The following is a 20,109-nucleotide window of genomic DNA, read 5'->3' on the forward strand; positions in this document are numbered from 1 at the left end:
GTCTAATCCACCATGAGAGAGTGGATTTTGATGCCACCTGACCCTTCCTAGGGCCTTCCGGCAAAATAAATAAGCAATCAGTTTTCCTTATCTGTGCAGTTGCCTGAAGATAGATACTGATTGCCCTTACCACATCCAAAGTGTGCAAAGATTTTTCTTCTGCAGACTGTGGGTCCGGAAAAAAGGATGGTAGGCTTACATCTTGATTCAAATGGAATCCTGAAACCACCTTAGGCAGAAAGGACCTGTTGGGACGCATTACCACCAGGTCCTTATGAATAATTAGATACGGTTCTTTACTGGAGAGAGCTGCTAGTTCTGACACTCTTCTAGCCGTGGATATGGCTACCAAGAAAACCAATTTTTTAGTCAAAAGAACTAACGAAGCCTGATGCAAAGGTTCAAAAGGTTGCCCCTGCAAAGCTGAGAGAACCAAATTCAGATCCCATGGGCATACCGGAGGTTTGACTGGCGGCCTTATCCGCATAGCCCCCTGGATGAAAGCCCGCACCAGGGAATGTGATGCAAGTGGTTTCTGAAAAAACACTGACAAGGCCGAAATATGCACCTTGATAGTGCTTACGGCCAAATTCATTTCTAGGCCTGACTGGAGGAAGGCCAAGATCCTGCTAATGACATACTTTCTAGGATGACATTCCCTGAGTTCACAACAGGAAACATATGCCCTCCAGATTTTGTAGTAAATAAGCCTGGAGGCCGGCTTTCTGGCATTGACCAGAGTAGAAAGGACTGGCCCCGAAAGCCCACGGTCTCTCAGAATGTGGGTCTCAGCAGCCAAACCGTCAAATTCAGACTGTGTAAAGCAGCATGGTAAATTGGACCCTGTGAGAGCAGATCTGGCCGGAGAGGGAGGATCCACGGCCTGCCTACTGCCAACTTCATGATCTCTGCGTACCACGGTCGCCTGGGCCAAGGCGGGGCTACCAAAAGAACCGACTTTGTTTCCCTCTTGACTCTTCCCAGGAACTGCGACAGAAGCAGGCACGTGGGGAAGGCAAAAATCAAATTGTACTGATCCCAGGGAACTGTCAGAGCATCCGACCCCTGAGCGAGTGTATCTCTTGTCTTTGACACAAATTTGTCCAGTTTTCTGTTGAACCTGGACGCAAACAGATCTACGTCTGGAGTACCCCACCTGCGACATATGTTCCAAAACACGTCGGGGTGCAGAGCCCATTCTCCTGGGCACAACTGCTGGTGGCGCAGAAAATCCGCCTGCCAATTTTCCACTCCTGGAATGAAGACTGCAGAAAGGCATGGAACATGCCTTTCTGCCCAGACAAGTATGCGATTCACCTCTTTTTGCGCAACCAGACTCCTGGTACCGCTCTGGTGATTGATATATGCCACTGCTGTGGCATTGTCGGACTGAACCCAAACAGGGAGACCCTGTAGTCTGAAAGACCAGTTTATGAGATCCATATAAACTGCCCGGATCTCCAAGACATTTATGGGCAATAGCTTCTCGATCGCAGACCATTTCCCCTGTGAGCACGTCTCCTCCAACACTGCTCCCCAGCCTGTCAGGCTGGCATCTGTCATAATAATCTTCCATTTAAGAGGAAGAAAAGTTTTGCCTTTCAGCAAATTCTCGGTTTGTAACCACCAGACGAGGCTCTTGGGTGTCCCTGGGGATAGACGCATAGGAAGATCCAAGGATTGGGGATTCCTGTTCCAAGCCGCAAGGATGCATCTTTGCAGAGGCCTTGAGTGGAACTGGGCGAATGGAACGGCCTCGAAGGAGGCGACCATTTCCCCTAACAGTCTCATGCACAACCCAATGGGGCAAGATCTTCTGCCCAGAATTAGGCGCACCAGATCCCCAATGGCCAAGGCTTTTGGCCTTGGTAGAAACACCTTGCCCTGAGCAGTGTCGATAACCATACCCAGGTATTCCAACCTGGTAGCAGGCTGTAGGGACGACTTTTCTAGGTTTATAATCCAACCTAGGCGTTCCAGGTATTCTAGCGTTCTGGTAACACTGTGGTTCAGGAGCGCTACTGTTTTCTCTATGAGAAGCAAATCGTCTAGATAAGCCATGATGGCTATACCCTGAGCTCTTAGGTTTGCCAAGAGAGGGTCCAGAATCTTTGTGAAGACTCGAGGGGCCGTAGCTAGCCCAAACGGCAAAGCCACAAATTGAAAATGGTGCTGCTCTACCTTCGAACCTTTAGATACTTTTGGTGTGCGGGAAAAATTGGCACATGGAGATATGCATCCTTGATGTCTATTGATGCCATAAACTCTCCCCCTTGCAGGGAGGAGACCACAGTGCGAATTGACTGTATTCGGAAGGACCGGATGCGTAAAAATCGGTTCAGATCCAGGATAGGTCTGACACTTTTATTTGGCTTTGGAACGGTAAAGAGATTCGAGTAAAACCCTGAAACCTGTTCTTTTGGGTCCACTTCTACTATCACTCCCTGGGATAGTAAGTGATCTAAGGCCAGAAATAGCGGTCTTTGCTTTACTGGGTCCCTGGGGATCCTTGACCTTAGAAAGCGAGAAGGTGGAATCTCCTGAAACTCCAGCTTGTAGCCCAGAGATACCGAAGAGACCACCCACTCGTCCCGGATCTCTTCCTGCCAGGCTTCTGCAAACTGCAGGAGCCTTCCCCCCACTTGGCCGAGCGGGGGCGCTCCTTCACAAGGAAGCTTTCGGGCTCTGCTTGGCAGGCTTTCGCCCCCAGGATTTCTTCTGCCCCTGGGCCCGGCCTTGAGCCTTTCTTGGAGAGGGGGGTTGAGAAGGCCGTCGCCACTGCTTAGAGCTTGATGCTCTGGGAGAAAGAGAACGCCTAAATGATGGACGTTTGCTCCTTTTGACTGGAAGGAGAGTAGACTTACTCCCTGAAATTTTTTGGACGAATTTGTCTAATTCTTCTCCAAACAAACGTTCCCCTTTAAACGGGAACCCAATCAAATGCTTCTTGCATGATAGCTCAGCTGCCCAATTCTTTAGCCATAGGGCCCTTCGCATGTGTACCAACAGGAGAGACAAACGAGATGCTTGTTGGACAGAAGCCAAAATCGCATCAATCATGAAACACAGAATTTGAGGTATTTCTGCATAATTCTCCACTTCCTCACTGGGAAGAAGGCCAAGCATCTGCTTAACCTGTTCATTGAGGAACTGACACAACCCCACAGCTGCGACTGTAGGTTGCACTACAGCGCCAGTCATGGAAAAGGAGGCTTTTAATAATGTTTCCAGCTTCTAATCAGTTGGATCTTAAAATATCTGAGCATTATCCAAAGGACAGGTCAAGTTTCTATTCACGCAAGAAACAGCCGCATCGACAGATGGGACCCCCCATTTCTTGGTGGAACTTTCCTCCAGAGGATAAAGCATAGAAAACCTTTTAGGAGGAGCAAACAGTTTATCGGGATGTCCCCAATACTCATACAACAATTTATCCATTAAGGGATGAATTGGAAAGGAAAAGGCAGGTTGTGGGATTTTCCTGACTCCCAGGGAAGAAACAGAGGATGTAGCGATCTCAGCAGCAGGCATTCTGAATGAGGTACGCACCAATTCAGTATAATACTGCACCTGTTTTCTGAGCACCTGGGAGGAGGGGACTCTCTCCTCTTCCTCTGATTCATCCGACTGCTCAAGATCCCTGTCCCAAGATAGGGATCTCTCCTCATTGTCAGAAGTGTCATCTGAAAGAGGAATCTCAGCAGAGGGAGGGGATCTACCCCTTTTCCTGCTATCTTTCAGGGAAGCTGAAATAAAATTCATGATTCTCCCTTCAAAACCCTCCAATGTAGCCCTAAGGGAGTCCTCAGTGATGTATACCGGGGCTGAAATTTTAGGAGAGGCTGCAAATCCTGACAGGGGCACTGACTCATCCTGTGAGGCTGACTCCAGTCTTGCAGGGGGGGATGGTAACCTACAGGCATTTTTAGAACCCCTAGACCTAGGCGGTGACTTACCAGTGTCCTTGTTATCTCCCCCTGAGACCCTCTTACGAGGAGACATAGTCCTAAGCTACAAGGCAGAGGTACTAGTACAAAGTGCAATCACTGTTGTGCTTAAAGTCTCACAATAAATATATATGCTTAAACTGCACAACCTGATGCTGAGTAGGTGTCTTAGGTATGCCTGGATCCAATCCCTTGGGATGCTTACTGCCCACAGCTCCTGTGTCTCCACTTACAGCCCCCTGACGCTCTGGGCTGTAAAACTGCCGTCTGGCGCCTGCGCAGTACAGCGCCGTGCACACCGAACGACGCGGCTCGCAAACACACTCCCGCCTCCTCCATTAGCACGGGAGCGTGCTTGGCGCGCATGCACGAGGACTGCCGGTGTCCAGGGGGGAAGGGAATTGCCATCGGATCTGTCTGGGACCCCCAGACTACGTGGGACCCCTGTATTACCTTCATTGTGGCAGAGATTGCAGTGGAGACGTGAGTCATCTGGGAGAACCAGGCTTCACTGAGCGTGTGTATCTGAAAGGCATGTAAGTATGCATCAGGCTGCTCTTACTCCCCCTAGTTGTGGAAACCAGGTAAGACATACAACTACTCAATGAAGAAATCCATAATATAATTTATACAGGATTAACTTCCCTTACCTGTCCTCGCCGCAGGAATTGCTGAAAACAGACAGATTCCAGCCTTCACCCATCACGGCGGGCAGAGTTGTGCCAACCTTCAGGTTTTTTTTGGGGTTCCTTCTCAGAAGAACCTCCTACCTGGACCTTGTAAAAGACTCTGCCAGAAACTTTCATGCCACTATGTAAATAGTACAGTAAGTCTGGTTTTCCCAGAGCCCAGTCTTCCAATAGGAGAGGACTTACAGGCAAAACCTTGTTTCTTCAGATGACGAGGCCCGGGTACCACATCATCTTGGGAGTCAAAATATCGGCCCGAGATATGGATCTGGTTTGTTGTAGCCCTTAGGCCCCTGCAAGGACCTACACAGAACTTTCTTCATAGCACATGTTTTACGTGACCAACCACCACTGGCGAAGGAAAAATTAGGTGCCTCCCATATGGGAGGGGTTATATAGGGAAGGAATTCTCCTTAATGGGGGGTTAACCAGTGTCCAATGACCAGAGGTGCCTATATAACCCATTATGTAATGATCCTGTGTCCCGTGATGTATGATCAAGAAATAAGCATACGGCACCTAGTATTCCCAGTCGGTCTTCCATCCAGTTACTAATCAGGCCCGACAATGCTTAACCTCCGAGATCAGACAAGATCGGGCACTTTCAAGGTGATGGGGCCATAGGCGATCTCTTTGGGCACTTTCAACCATCTTGACAAACGCCAACATGGTCATCTTGGGAAACAAGCTAAAAAAACCAAGTCATTGCCAACATTGGAGGCTAAGCAGGGTTGGGCAGTTTCCTTGCCTGAAATAGGCATCTCAGAACTGCCATCTGGCTGCTTCCCGGGTTTCCAACTCCTTCAACTAATCCCAGGAGACAATCCTTCGCCTCCATCCTGGTGGAGGTTCCAAACACCCGATCAATGGTTCCTGTCACCTCCGTCCAGTAGCAGATCAACTTCGGGCATCTCCAAAACATGTGCATCATGTCTCCCCCCATGTTCCCGCGCCGGGGGCAACTTGTGTCCGGCCGTTCGGCCAAATTGAAAAAGTTTACGAAGATACAGGAGACAAATTTTAAACTTCTCACCAGGTGGTATTTGACACCATCAAAGCTGCATAAATGTTTCCCCTCTTCCTCGAACATATGCTGGAGGTGTGGAGAAGAAGAGGGCACGTTGCTCCACATTTTTTGGTCCTGCCCCAGCTTGGTGGACTTCTGGACAGAGATCCGATGCATAACACAAAAATTCTTGTACTTTATCCGTGCCTTGAATCATTATGATTGATGGAAGGCAGACTCACATTTGCGAATATACCTGTATCAAGTATTGTTCAACTGCTTTTTGCTCTGTATTTCTCTGTTGCATTATGTACTCGGGGGAGCGTCTTCCCCTGTTTGGAGAAAAAAAAAAGAAGCCTACGACACCTGGTATTCCCAGGCGGTCTCCTATCCAGGCATTAACCAGGCCCGACCCTGCTTAGCCTCCAAGATCAGATGAGATGGAACAGATTCAGGGTGATGTGGCCATAGCCAATATCTTCAGGCACTCTCAACTCTCTTGACAAATGCCAAGATGGTCACCTTGGGAACAAGCGGAAAAAAATAGGTCAACGGCAACAACATAACAAGAAGCCTACAGCATCTGGAAATCCCAGGCGGTCTCCCATCCAGGGATTAAACTGGTCCCAACCCTGCTTAGCCTCTGAGATCAGATGAGATTGGGCTCTTTCAGGGTGATGTGGCCGTAGGAGATTTCTTCAGCCACTCTCAACCCTCTTGACTAACGCCAAGATGGTCACTTTGGGAAACAAACAAAAAAAAACAAGTTAACGCCAACAACATAAGAAGAAGTCTACAGCACCTAGTATTCCCAGGTGGTCTCCCATCCAGGTATTAACAAGGCCCGACCCTGTTTAGTCTCTGAGATCAGACGAGATCTGGTGCTTTCAGGGTTATGTGGCCATAGGCAAGCTCTTCAGGCACTCTCAACCCTCTTGACAAACACCAAGATGGTCACCTTGGTAAACAAACAAAACAAAAACAAGTCAACGCCAACAACATAAAAAGAAGCCTACAGCACCTAGTATTCCCAGGTGGTCTCCAATCCAGGTACTAGCAAGGCCCAACCTTGCGAAAAAAGACAGTTCAATGTCAACAACATAAAAAGAAGAATACGGCACCTGGTATTCCAACGCCATCTCCCATACAGGTTCTAACTAGGCCCAACCCTTCTTAGCCTCAGAGATGAGAAGAGATAGGGCTCTTTCAGGGTGATGCTGCTGTAAGCGATCTCTTTGTGCACTCTCAACCCTCTTGACAAATGCCAAGATGGTCACCTTGAGAGACAAGCGGAAAAAAAAAAAACGAATCAATGCCAACAACATAAAAAGAAGCTTACAATAACTGGTATTCCCAGGTGGTCTCCCATCCAGGTACTAACCAGGCCTGACTCTTCTTAGCCTCCAAGATCAGACAAGACTGGGTGCTTTCAGAGTGATGTGGCCATAGGCAATCTCTTCAGGCACTCTCAACCCTCTTGACAAACACCAAGATGGTGACCTTGGGAAACAAGCTAAAAAAAAACAGGTCAACGCCAACAACATAAAAAGAAGCCTACGACACCTGGTATTCCCAGGCAGTCTCCCATCCACGTACTAACAAGGCCAGACTCTTCTTAGCCTCCAACATCAAACGAGATCAGGTGCTTTGAGGGTGATGTGCCCGTAGGCAATCCCTTCAGGCACTTTCAACCCTCTTGACAAACGCCAAGATGGTCACCTTGGGAAACAAGCAAAAAAAAACGAAGTCAATGCCAACAACTTAAAAAAAAAGCCTATGGCATTGAGAAATCCCAGGCGGTCTCCCATCCAGGTACTAACCAGGTCCCAACCCTGCTTAGCCTCTGAGATCAAATGAGATTGGGCTCTTTCAGGGTGATGCAGTCATAGTAGATTTTTTTCAGGCACGTTCAACCCTCTTGACAAACGCCAAGATGGTCACCTTGGGAAGCAAACAAAAAATCAAGTCAACGCCAACAACATAAAAAGAAGCCTACAGCACCTAGTATTCCCAGGTGGTCTCCCATCCAGGTATTACCAAGCGCGACCCTTTCTAGCCTCTGAGATCAGAGGAGATTGGGTGCTTTCAGGGTGATGTGCCCATAGGCAATCTCTTTGGGCACTCTCATCCCTCTTGAAAAATGCCAAGTTAGTCACCCTGGGAAACAAGCGAAAAAAAACAGGTCAACGCCAACAACATGAAATGAAGAATACGGCACCTGGTATTCCAAGGCCGTCTCCCATTCAAGTACTAACTAGGCCCAACCCTTCTTAGCCTCCAAGATCAGAAGAGATAGGGTGCTTTCAGGGTGATGCTGCTGTAAGCGATCTCTTTAGGCGCTCTCAACCCTCTTGACAAATGCCAAGATGATCACTTTGGGAAACAAGCGAAAAAAAACAGGTCAACACCAACAACATAAAAAGAAGCCTGCGGCATCTGGAAAACCCAGGTGGTCTCCCATCCAGGTACAAATCAGGCCCAACCCTGCATAGCCTCTGAGACCAGACGAGATTGGGCGCTTTCAGGGTGTTGTGCCCGTAGGCAATTTCTTTGTGCACTCTCAACCCTCTTGACAAATGCCAAGATGGTCACCTTGGGAAAAAAGGGAAAAAAAACAGGTCAACGCCGACAACATAATGAGAAGCCTACAGCACCTGGTATTCCCAGGCTGTCTCCCACCCAGGTACTAACCAGGCCCATCGCTGCTTAGCCCACGAGATCAGATGAGATTGGGCTCTCTCAGGGTGATTTGGTCGTAGGCACTCTCTTTGGGCACTCTGAAGCCTCTTGACAAAGGCCAAGATGCTCACCTTGGGAAACAAGCTAAAAAAATCAGGTCAAAGCCAACAACATAAAAAGAAGCCTACGGTATCCGGTATTCCCAGGTGATCTCCCAATCAAGACACTAACCAGGCCAGATCCTTCTATGGTCTTTCCAGGCAGTCTCCCATCCAAGTACTAACCAGGCCTGACACTGCTTAGCCTCTGAAATCAGATGAGATCGGGTGCTTTCAGGGTGATGTGGCCGTAAGCGTTCTCTTCAAGACACGCCCAACCCTCTTGACAAACGCCAAGATGGTCGCCTTCAGAAACAAGCGAAAAAAAACAGGTCAAAGCCAACAACATAAAAAGAAGCCTTTGGCACCTGGTATTCCCAGGTGGTCTCCCATCCAGGTACTAACCAGGCCCGACACTGTTTAGCCTCCGAGATCAGACAAGATTGGGCGCTTTCAGGGTGATGGGGCCGTAGGTGATCTCTTCGGGCACTCTCAACCCTCTTGCCAAATGCCAAGATGGTCACCTTGGGAAACAAGTGAAAAAAAACACCAGGTCAAGGCCAATAACATAAAAAGAAGCCTACGGCACCTGTTATTCCCAGACGTTCTCCCATCCTGGTATTAACCAGGCCTGACACTGCTTAGCCTCCGAGATCAGACAAGATCGGGTGCTTTCAGGGTGATGGGGCCGTAGGTGATCTCTTTGGGCACTCTCGACCCTCTTGTTAAACGCCAAGATGGTCACCTTGGGAAACAAGCAAAAATAAACAGGTCAACACCAACAACATAAAAAGAAGCCTACAGCACCTAGTATTCCCAGGTGGTCTCCAATCCAGGTACTAGTGTTAAGTACAGCCTTGTAATAAAAGACATTCGAAGATTGCATTCGGTCTGAATATATGTTTACTCAGAAAATCTCCATACAGAGGACCACTCCTGGCAAAATGAGGAGTGATGATTATGACAGGGTACACAGCTTTTTATGAAAGGATGATCACATTACAGTTTATGACTGGCAACCAACCAGAATAGAAACTACGCAATACATTCCTGGATAATCTGTTTCATATTTCAAATGGTCATTTTGGCGCTAATACAATAACACAATAACAAATTTAAAGGTCATTCTGACAATTTGGCAATTTAGATATTAATTACGGGAAAACTTCGTAATAACATTTGGAAACAATCATTTCGGGGAAATATTGTGTTATCATGTCACTTGGCTGAACATTGTAAAAAGATATAAGTGAATAACAGGATATGTGTTGCAATATCAGAAGTACCCAAGAATTGAGAAACATTTTATAAAAAGAAATACTTTCATATATTGAAGGGGAACTCTAGACTATATACAGATATGTGTTGCATATGTCTTCATATCTTGACATCCCTCCTGTTGTTTCCAATTCTTTCAGGTACTTGCGCTCAAACTTCCTCTATATCCCTAGGTTGACCTCCAGGTATACGGGCCACCATCTCATGAGCGACTCTGACTCTTGACCTTCAGGGCTCAAAAGAACCAGTATTAGTACAAGCTTTCCAAATAGTGCTACAAGAAGTGGTAGCCATTTTCAAACAACACTTAAATAACATAGGTGCACATTTGATTACAAGGATTATAAGTACTATGATACCAACAATATAAAGGATAGCTTTCCCAGCTTCCTTCAACCCAAGCAGTTTCAGTATGCTCTTTCCGAAAATTAAGTTTAAGCTGCTGTACCTGTTCTACATGTGAAATGATAGCATCTTCTGCTTTAGTATCATTTCCAATGTAGTTACAACAGCCTGTTCCCACTATGGTGCATATTCCTCCTTGGCTTGCTGTAAGATAATCCAGCACCAGCCGGTGCTGCAAAATCTCCTTTTTAATCATTTTTAGTTCTGTGGCAAGGATAACAAAGTTCCTATCATATAATGCTGTAATATTATCGATTAAGTCAGCTAAATCAATAATAAAACTGAATGCCTTTTTGATACAACATCTATTTACCCATGGTATGGAGAATATTGGCTTTATCTCCCTGTCATGGGACTCTACATTAGTGTCAAAGTCACTGGTATAAGTATTATTAGTGTTTTCCTCAACATTAACTAGGGGTATCTCCATGTTAGTCTCCATGTTAGTCTCAATGTTAGTCTCAATGTTAGTCTCACCCTCCTTTTTCATATCTGGATCTTTAACCTCATCATGATTCTCTTCCTCCCTCCCAGGGTCTGACTGAGAATCTAAATCTCTTTTTAAAAGATGTATGGGGATTTTTCGGATTTGGGATTCCTTAAACTCATTGTTACTCATATACCAAGTAGCAGGTATTACTCTCCCAAAGTAACAAACCCCCATAGAATTCAAAGGGATCCAATTATATGCTTTCTTCCCACATATAAAGTAATAACCTGGGGGAGCTGCACAAGCCTTCTTGAAATTATACCCCTGCAAACACATTAATAATTTCATATTGTTTTGCCTGGAATGTTGTCGATGCGTGTAGTCATGTAGTTCCTGATATCGATCTGTGCTCCATGCGGTATCCTTACCATCAAACCAATATTTGATCTCAGCATTGTCCATACAGTTAGAGTTCCCAATAGGCCTGGTAGTGCTTTGAAACCCTTGAGTAAGCAGCTCAGATGAATATTCTCGAGTAAAGTTTATGCAGACAGAGGGGATTGTCATTGGAGCGTTAGTGAACAGCAGGAGTGAAACAACTCTGTCAACCATAGATCTGCTTACATCTTCAAAGTGTGCATTGTTCTCTATTTCAGTCAATGTACTGGGAACACCTAATAAGGGTATAGTCTTATGTGATATAGGTGCATGTGTGCATATCCAGCAATTAGAAATGTTCAGTTTCTTTGCTGCTTGTAGGTGCATGGACACAAAGGAGTTATGAAAGGGTTCACCCAATTTAACATGATACTCATGAGTGTCTCTTCTTGCTCTTTGATTGGGATTACGGCTCTCTTCAGGTTGCAATTTCTCACTTGTGACAGTGGCATTGAAAAGGTAGGTGTCATGTATCTTACCCTTTTCTTTATGGTATGTCCATTCGAATGCCATGACTGTAATCCACACCACCACTCCACCACAGAGGATAACGCTCCATAACGCCACATTCGGTCTAGGCCCCAGGAGATTCATTCTGGAGTCTTCTGGCTCTGGCACGAGTAATTGGCGGTGATGACCTGGAAGGCAAGGGTAAAGGAGAATACCTGCTAACAGCAGAATGATCTTTATGTTCCATTGGACCTATAGTCTTTTTACAATGGGAACCATGAACCCAGTACTTGTAGTCTTTCAGCTTCACTGCAGAAACGGACCTTTCCACCTAGGAGACAAAGTGGTCCGGGGTGTATGATTCTTGATGTACATGTGTTCCTTCACTTGTATCCACTGGTTGTCCTGCTTTGGCACTGGAAAAGTTATCAGAAAACACATTTGCCAATTTGCGTAAATAGTCTATCATGGCATCTTGACCTTTTAGCAAAGTCACTGTCTCTGGTGGCACAAGGGTTGCAGGAAGTCTCTTAGGCGGTCGCCCAAGTAGTATATCAAAGGGTGATAGTCCATGCTCCTCCTTAGGGGTGGTCCTAATGGTAGCTAAGGCTATTGGCAGTGCTTCTACACATGTGCTTTTCCCATTAACAGTTATCTTGGCCAGATACCCCTTTAAAGTTTGATTGCTGCACTCCACCATCCCGCTAGCTTGTGGCGTATATGGGGTGTGCAGCTGCTGTCTTATCCCCAGAATATTCACCACTTCTGCCATTAACTTGTTATCAAAGCGTGTACCTCTATCTGAGGAGAAAACAGCCCCTATACCAAATATTGGGATTAACTCTCTAATGAGACATTTTACTACTGTTCGGGCATTACTCCTGGCACATGCAAACTAAAAGATACTTGAGCCGACCACAAGGGGGCATATCTGAGAAGTCAATCTGCACAATTTGAAACGGCTCCTCAATATGTGGAATATGCTTCATATGAGTGGGCACTGGTTTTGCAATGTTATACATTTGACATATTGCACATTCATTAATCTATTTAGCAGCATATGTATGAAAGCCTGAAGCCCACCAGTGTTTGTTCGCTACCCAACACATCCCTCCTGTTTGAGACATGGCAAGGCCCATGGCTCAAAGCAAACAAATAAATAAATAGAGTTGGTGGAGCAACCATTTTACCCTTCATAGTCCACAGGCCATCCTCATCACAAACAGCCCCTTTGGAGCACCAGGATGGTCTGTGAGGTAAGTTTTCCTGTAAGGCAGACAAAATGTGTAAATCAACAGGTACATCAGTCAGAAACAACATAGGCATGGCAGTGGATGGCTATTTGTAGATTGCTCCTTTAGCATATTCATTGGCTTGTTACACAACATAGGTAGTAAGGTTTACTATAGTCAGGCAGCCCAAGATTTGGGGTTGTCAGTAACATTTCTTTAATTTCTTTCTTTATAGCTGGGGTTAATTTGTCCTCGACAAAACTTATAACTACCCTTTGTGTGTCGCTTTAATAATTCTTGTAAGAGACCTAATACTAGTGGAGGATTGGAGTCTCCTTCATCCAGTAAAATTTTCATTTTTTATTTATTTATTATCTATTCTTAATTACCGGGCAGCTTCCTCCGGTAACTTCTCTACTCAAGATACTGAAAAATTCTTGGTACTGACAGGGCTAAATCCCCATGACTTTTCACTGTGGCCACTTTCATATATTCTGGTGAGAATTTACAGTAATCCAGACTGCTGGATTCATAAGCCCCTTGTGGGCTTCTTGTAATCCCTGCTATTTAGGGTTAATAAAGTTCTGGCATAAGGAGCAAATTTAACATCTCCCTTTGCTTCAAGTATGTTTTACTCCCATCCCTTCAGGCATTAAAACTATAGTTACTATTATATTTTCTCTGTCTAGCAGACTGCTAAGGGAGTATGGCGATACACCAACTCTTACCTATAGAGGTTCAGTGACGTTGGCAGTAGTGATGGCCGAACGGTTCGCCCGGCGGTCGTTTCGCGGCGAATTTCCGACTTTCGCCGTCCGCGGGTTCGAACGCCTTTTTCCGTCGTTCGCCCCGGCGGACTTACGTGTTTAATGTATACAAGAACTTTAACCTTTCGTGACACGTTTATCATGTGTTACAGGACAACCAATTGAGACATGACAGCTCATGGACACTTGGACATTCCCCCTAACCTATAAATACACCCGATCCGGTGGCCATTTTACATTCTTTCTTCTGTCACTGTAGGGAAAGGATCCTGTGTGGAGTAGGGACAGAGAAAACGCTAGCTATTTGGTACACAAAAGTTCTTTTCAGGACTGGTATAGGTGTTAGGTCAGCAGCCTGAGTTTCTTTTGTCAGTTTAGATAAAGGGACAGAGCGCTGTATGCTGCTATTTTAGGGACAGCTCAGCCAGATTAGTCTTTCTTCATCATCATCATCATCATCATCATTAGCTGTTACTATCAGGTCCACAAAAGAGCTGTTCCAGCTAATCGTTCCAGCCTACTCTTTTTTGCCAATTTGTATAGGGACAGGCAGGAAGCAGTGTGTCAGGCAGTGAGGATAATTTTAAAGACTTGCTGTTACTATTAGTTCCACAAAGGTTCTTTTCAGGACTGGTATCAGTGGTACGGTAATAGGCTTGTACACGTATAATATTCTTTCTTCCAAATATAGAAAGAATATTATACTTGACTGCTGCCCTTCTGCTGCAGTCTGCTAATCATTCACAACTCACTTGTTCCACAAAGCTCTTTATCAGGACTGGTAACTTGGTCTGTCTAGGGTGCTACGGTACATAGGCTTGGGTGCGGTACAGTCTGCTGTTCTGTAAGGACCGCTATCGGTCCACAATAGATAGGGTTGCCGTGCACTACTGCTGACCGCTGCCCTATACTGCAGCAGTCCTTCAGCGGTATAGGGACTGACGCACAGTCTGCTAAACACTAATACACAACCTGCTTGGTCCACAAAAGTTCTTATAAGGACTGGTAACTTGGTATAGGGTGCTACGGTACATAGGCCTGAGTGCGTTACAGTCTGCTGTTCTGTAAGGACCGCTATCGGTCCACAATACATAGGGTTGACGTGCACTACTGCTGACCGCTGCCCTATACTGCAGCAGTCCTTCAGCGGTATAGGGACTGACGCACAGTCTGCTAAACACTAACACACAACCTGCTTGGTCCACAAAAGTTCTTATAAGGACTGGTAACTTGGTATAGGGTGCTACGGTACATAGGCCTGAGTGCAGTACAGTCTGCTGTTCTGTAAGGACTGCTATCGGTCCACAATACATAGGGTTGCCGTGCACTACTGCTGACCGCTGCCCTATACTGCAGCAGTCCTTCAGCGGTATAGGGACTGACGCACAGTCTGCTAAACACTAATACACAACCTGCTTGGTCCACAAAAGTTCTTATAAGGACTGGTAACTTGGTATAGGGTGCTACGGTACATAGGCCTGAGTGCGTTACAGTCTGCTGTTCTGTAAGGACCGCTATCGGTCCACAATACATAGGGTTGCCGTGCACTACTGCTGACCGCTGCCCTATACTGCAGCAGTCCTTCATTGGTATAGGGACTGACGTACAGTCTGCTAATCACTAACACACAACCTGCTTGGTCCACAAAAGTTCTTATAAGGACTGGTAACTTGGTATAGGGTGCTACGGTACATAGGCCTGAGTGCGTTACAGTCTGCTGTTCTGTAAGGACCGCTATCGGTCCACAATACATAGGGTTGCCGTGCACTACTGCTGACCGCTGCCCTATACTGCAGCAGTCCTTCATTGGTATAGGGACTGACGTACAGTCTGCTAATCACTAACACACAACCTGCTTGGTCCACAAAAGTTCTTATAAGGACTGGTAACTTGGTATAGGGTGCTACGGTACATAGGCCTGAGTGCGTTACAGTCTGCTGTTCTGTAAGGACCGCTATCGGTCCACAATACATAGGGTTGCCGTGCACTACTGCTGACCGCTGCCCTATACTGCAGCAGTCCTTCAGCGGTATAGGGACTGACGCACAGTCTGCTAAACACTAACACACAACCTGCTTGGTCCACAAAAGTTCTTATAAGGACTGGTAACTTGGTATAGGGTGCTACGGTACATAGGCCTGAGTGCAGTACAGTCTGCTGTTCTGTAAGGACCGCTATCGGTCCACAATACATAGGGTTGCCGTGCACTACTGCTGACCGCTGCCCTATACTGCAGCAGTCCTTCATTGGTATAGGGACTGACGTACAGTCTGCTAATCACTAACACACAACCTGCTTGGTCCACAAAAGTTCTTATAAGGACTGGTAACTTGGTATAGGGTGCTACGGTACATAGGCCTGAGTGCGTTACAGTCTGCTGTTCTGTAAGGACCGCTATCGGTCCACAATACATAGGGTTGCCGTGCACTACTGCTGACCGCTGCCCTATACTGCAGCAGTCCTTCAGCGGTATAGGGACTGACGCACAGTCTGCTAAACACTAACACACAACCTGCTTGGTCCACAAAAGTTCTTATAAGGACTGGTAACTTGGTATAGGGTGCTACGGTACATAGGCCTGAGTGCAGTACAGTCTGCTGTTCTGTAAGGACCGCTATCGGTCCACAATACATAGGGTTGACGTGCACTACTGCTGACCGCTGCCCTATACTGCAGCAGTCCTTCAGCGGTATAGGGACTGACGCACAGTCTGCTAAACACTAACACACAACCTGCTTGGTCCACAAAAGTTCTTATAAGGACTGGTAACTTGGTATAGGGTGCTACGGTACATAGGCCTGAGTGCAGTACAGTCTGCTGTTCTGTAAGGACTGCTATCGGTCCACAATACATAGGGTTGCCGTGCACTACTGCTGACCGCTGCCCTATACTGCAGCAGTCCTTCATTGGTATAGGGACTGACGTACAGTCTGCTAATCACTAACACACAACCTGCTTGGTCCACAAAAGTTCTTATAAGGACTGGTAACTTGGTATAGGGTGCTACGGTACATAGGCCTGAGTGCGTTACAGTCTGCTGTTCTGTAAGGACCGCTATCGGTCCACAATACATAGGGTTGCCGTGCACTACTGCTGACCGCTGCCCTATACTGCAGCAGTCCTTCAGCGGTATAGGGACTGACGCACAGTCTGCTAAACACTAACACACAACCTGCTTGGTCCACAAAAGTTCTTATAAGGACTGGTAACTTGGTATAGGGTGCTACGGTACATAGGCCTGAGTGCAGTACAGTCTGCTGTTCTGTAAGGACCGCTATCGGTCCACAATACATAGGGTTGCCGTGCACTACTGCTGACCGCTGCCCTATACTGCAGCAGTCCTTCATTGGTATAGGGACTGACGTACAGTCTGCTAATCACTAACACACAACCTGCTTGGTCCACAAAAGTTTTTATAAGGACTGGTAACTTGGTATAGGGTGCTACGGTACATAGGCCTGAGTGCAGTACAGTCTGCTGTTCTGTAAGGACCGCTATCGGTCCACAATACATAGGGTTGACGTGCACTACTGCTGACCGCTGCCCTATACTGCAGCAGTCCTTCAGCGGTATAGGGACTAAGAGTTTTGTCACAGGGTGATTTAAAAAATGACAGGCAGAGGAAGAGGCAGGCCCTTCCGCAGGGGTGGTAGGGGTAGGGCAGGAGCAACAGCCTTGAGCCAAAGTGGGAAGTTGCAGAAGGTGCGTTCAATTACTTTAAAGGACGCACCAGACTTGGTTGAGTGGCTCACTCAGCCTTATTCTTCTGCACCCTCCTCATCCTCTCGATCTGCACCCTCTTCTTCACTCTCTGCTATGTGCACCCCCAAAGACACTACCACCAACAACACCACCACCACCACATACCTTCCGCTTGAGTGCAAATGGGGGCCTTCATGCTCCAGTGTTTTAATAGGGACCCCCGTATAAAAAGCATGAGGGTCAAGGACCAGTACTGGGTGGCAACGTACTTAGATCCCCGGTACAAACACAAAATGGCGGAAATGTTACCGCCGTCGCAGAGGGCTGTCAGAATGCAGCACTTCCAGGCCTTGCTTCGAGAAATGCTGCATTCTGCTTTTGCGTGCGCTGGCAGAGGAGCAATTCCCACTCCCAGAGAAGGATTTGCGGGTACCAATCCAACAGCGCCTGCAAGAAGAGGCCGGTTTGAAGATGTGTTGGTGACTTCGGATATGAGGTCATTCTTTCAGCCGACCCATCGACAGGTGTCATCCGGATCCAGCATCAGGGAACGCCTAGACCGTCAGGTGTCCGACTACATTGGGTTAACGGCCGATGTGGACGCTCTGAGGAGTGATGAACCCCTAGACTACTGGGTGGGCAGGCTTGACCTCTGGCCAGAGCTTGCCCAATTTGCAATCGAACTGTTGGCTTGCCCCTCATCCAGTGTCCTGTCCGAAAGGACGTTCAGCGCAGCAGGGGGGATTGTGACCGATAAGCGTACTCGCCTAGCTCACGACAGTGTTAACTACCTCACATTTCTAAAAATGAATGAGGCATGGATCTCGGAGGAATTCAACACATGTGATCAGTAGACCATGTATATGTCTATAAACAATTTTTGGAATCAAGCACACAGACCTTCTTAATTCATTTGGCTCACTTCCCTGACCCAAAAAAGCACACCGTACTATATGCCCCTACCCTCCTCTTTGAAGAGGTTGAGCGGTGTCATATTTCTACTGGGGCTGCTTATTATGAGGGGTTCCCACCATCCCTGTGCTGTGCTGACTTCCTCCTGGGTGTTCTTATTATGAGGGGCTCCCACCATCCCTGTGCTGTGCTGACTTCCTCCTGGGGGTTCTTATTATGAGGGGCTCCCACCATCCCTGTGCTGTGCTGACTTCCTCCTGGGGGTTCTTATTATGAGGGGATCACACCATCCCTGTGCTGTGCTGACTTCCTCCTGGGGCTGCTTACGGTGCTGCTGTCAGCGCTGTATGTCACGGAGCTGCTGTCAGCGCTGTATGTCACGGAGCTGCTGTCAGCGCTGTATGTCACGGAGCTGCTGTCAGCGCTGTATGTCACGGAGCTGCTGTCAGCGCTGTATGTCACGGAGCTGCTGTCAGCGCTGTATGTCACGGAGCTGCTGTCAGCGCTGTATGTCACGGAGCTGCTGTCAGCGCTGTATGTCACGGAGCTGCTGTCAGCGCTGTATGTCACGGTGCTGCTGTCAGCGCTGTATGTCACGGAGCTGCTGTCAGCGCTGTATGTCACGGAGCTGCTGTCAGTGCTGTATGTCACGGAGCTGCTGTCAGCGCTGTATGTCACGGAGCTGCTGTCAGCGCTGTATGTCACGGAGCTGCTGTCAGCGCTGTATGTCACGGTGCTGATGTCAGTGCTCTGTATTACGGTGCTGCTGTCAGTGCTCTGTATCTCCTGCACCCTCTTGTTTGCCTACCCTGGTCCCTGACCTTCCCTCTCCTCCATTGCCTTCATTAGCTCCATAGTCCTGAATTGTCAGAACAATTTCCCAAATAAAAAAAAAATGCTTGTAGTTATCGATCCCAAATTCACCTCATACATGTATTATGCTATTGTCCAGGTGGTGGGACTACGTGCTACCCCCTAATAATTACCCCGTGGCCGCAAATTCGACCTAAAGGTTTGCGAAATTCGCCTCCCATTGAAGTCAATGGAGCCCGCGGCGAACGGTCGTTTTCGCGAACGTTTGTGCCCGTTCGCGTTTCGCGTTCGCGAAACGTCCCGTCGGAAGTTCGTCCATCACTAGTTGGCAGTAATTATATCACTACTTATCTTAACCAAGAAAATACCTGCCGATTTAAAGTAGGAAAATTGGCATCACATATATTTAACAAAGTGTTTTTTGTCTTTTCGTTTAATTTGAAGAGCTACAACCTGCACTTCAATACTTTCCATATGCAGTGCTGTTTTATATAGTGTATAAGGCCACTTTCACATACATTTACTATTTTTATCGCTATCCTTATTAATCTCTTAGATTCTATAAGATCCACTATTTATTAATTCTAGCGCTGGCTTCCTTTTCCATTCTTTAACTTCCTATAACAATCCTCCCATGAAACTGTTAACCAGTCTTTACACTTTCTTTTAATTCTTCTTAAATTCTTATTGCTGAGTCAGAATCTGTAGCAGCAGGCGTCTGGTCTGACCGCACTGCTCCCTCACTGACACGGAGCCTGTTGACCCCTCCCTTTCAGGAAATCCTAAGCACAGCTGCAATTTGCTAGCTGTCTCGTGTACACAGATAGGGAGAGATTAACCCATTTGCTAACTCATCACTTACTTTTCTCTAACATTTTATTGTTCACAAACACCCTTATTCTTTGCAAATACGTTCCATACATCCATATACTTTTCCTATACCATTTCTTAGGACATTTTTCCATATTGGGCAGTTCTGCTACTATAGCTCTTATTTTACTAGGCTTCCACGAGACATAAACCTGAGCCATATTAGCTACATATTGATCTCCCACTATCCCCCCTAGCAGGGCTACTTCCCTTAGGGGCATCTGCTCTAGTGGCTTTTCCTTTAATAGAGACCTAAGTAACTCTCTTGTCTCTTTTTCTTTCTGGAGTATGTAGTACCCCCAGAGTTTTTTGTTTTGCTGCCTTTTGCCTCGTAGTTACTGGGCTACATTTTTGATTTATCTGTCTTAGGGGGCTATGTGATTGATCTACCTT

The 20,109-nt window shown here is 46.8% G+C and overlaps 6 pseudogenes; all 6 read right to left on the reverse strand.

Moving 5' to 3' along the window:
• Window positions 1-5,143: 5,143 nt before the first annotated feature.
• On the reverse strand, window positions 5,144-5,262 carry LOC143999392 (5S ribosomal RNA; annotated as a pseudogene).
• A 1,170-nt stretch (window positions 5,263-6,432) lies between these two features.
• Window positions 6,433-6,551, reverse strand: LOC143998617 (5S ribosomal RNA; annotated as a pseudogene).
• A 423-nt stretch (window positions 6,552-6,974) lies between these two features.
• On the reverse strand, window positions 6,975-7,093 carry LOC143999178 (5S ribosomal RNA; annotated as a pseudogene).
• Window positions 7,094-8,284: 1,191 nt separating this feature from the next.
• On the reverse strand, window positions 8,285-8,403 carry LOC143999478 (5S ribosomal RNA; annotated as a pseudogene).
• A 372-nt stretch (window positions 8,404-8,775) lies between these two features.
• LOC143998677 (5S ribosomal RNA) lies at window positions 8,776-8,894 on the reverse strand (annotated as a pseudogene).
• Window positions 8,895-8,996: 102 nt separating this feature from the next.
• LOC143998809 (5S ribosomal RNA) lies at window positions 8,997-9,115 on the reverse strand (annotated as a pseudogene).
• Between the last annotated feature and the right edge of the window lie 10,994 nt (window positions 9,116-20,109).

This window comes from Lithobates pipiens, unplaced genomic scaffold (assembly GCF_037356315.1).
Source record: "Lithobates pipiens isolate NorthernLeopardFrog02 unplaced genomic scaffold, aLitPip1_a1.2 Scaffold_19, whole genome shotgun sequence".
NCBI classification, from domain to species: Eukaryota; Metazoa; Chordata; class Amphibia; order Anura; family Ranidae; genus Lithobates; species Lithobates pipiens.